Source organism: Echinops telfairi, unplaced genomic scaffold, assembly GCF_000313985.2.
Source record: "Echinops telfairi isolate 266 unplaced genomic scaffold, ASM31398v2 ScPeMD7_7420;HRSCAF=8458, whole genome shotgun sequence".
Lineage (NCBI taxonomy): Eukaryota > Metazoa > Chordata > Mammalia > Afrosoricida > Tenrecidae > Echinops > Echinops telfairi.
The window spans coordinates 49,648,236-49,649,267 of record NW_022111320.1 but is presented as its reverse complement, the minus strand read 5'-3'; the positions used below and the strand labels follow the sequence as shown (position 1 = coordinate 49,649,267).

At 49.5% G+C, this 1,032-nt stretch overlaps 1 non-coding gene across 1 annotated transcript; it reads left to right on the top strand.

Annotated features, from left to right (window-relative positions):
• Positions 1-180: 180 nt before the first annotated feature.
• On the top strand, positions 181-371 carry LOC115872180. The gene has a single exon (XR_004047716.1). It is a non-coding gene; the product is annotated as a U2 spliceosomal RNA (small nuclear RNA).
• Positions 372-1,032: the final 661 nt, after the last annotated feature.

The window sequence follows — 1,032 nt, the reverse complement described above, 5'->3', positions numbered from 1 at the left end:
TTAAACTTCTCTCGGAGCCCTCAACCCTGCGCATGACCCAGGGTCTGTGCAACCTGGAGGTGATAAAAATCGACAACCTGTCAGGTGTCCATCTACTCTTCCCTCCAACAAAGCTAAAACACGGTCGAGGAGGTGCCCAAAACAGGAACGTTCCAATCAAAAAGTGGCAAGAGATGAGTGCTTGATTCTCGGCCTTTTGGCTAAGATCAAGTGTAGTATCTGCTCTTATCAGTTTAATATCTGATACGTCCTCTATCCGAGGACAATATATTAAATGGATTTTTGGAGCAGGGAGATGGAATAGGAGCTTGCTCTGTCCACTCCACGCATCGACCTGGTATTGCAGTACTTCCAGGAACGGTGCACCCCCTCGGGGGACTTAGAAAAAAAAAAAAAAAGAGATGAGTGCTTGAAGCCAAACTCTTACACCCAGAAACCTCAGAAAGGTAACCAAACCAGAGCAAGACTTATCACCATCGAGTCGATGGTGACCCTTTAGGACAGAGGAAGCCTGTACCTTAGGGTTTCCAAGACCACTTCCTCTTTCTTCCCTGGAGGGGGGATTTTGACCTGCCAACCTTTAGATTAGCAGCCCGATGTTTAATGCACTATGCCACAGGGCCCCTTTCAGACAGGCAAGCCATTACTCAATCACTTAATATCCTCGATTCTACTCACCCAGGATGATCCTGGTACCTTTCAGAAGCGGGCAGTGGATCATTTGGAGTGCACACGTCGCATTTTTCTACCAAGATCTTAAGGGAAAACGCTGAACACCCTCATGGGGTTTGGGTCTGAGATAAGCAAATATAAGCACTTTTGGGATCTCTGCCAAGCTCTCTGGGGCAGGGGCTCCCGTGCCCAAGCCAGTTAGACACGCTTTGTTTGGGGCAGTGTTTTCTTCACCTGCCTGCCGCAGAACGTCAAACCAGGCTGCCATTTCCCTTTCTGCAGGCTGGGGCCTAGACATGAGTGCCAATTGCCTGGGATTCCCCACTGACATCAGGGCTGATCTCTGGCTGGGCTCTGGCG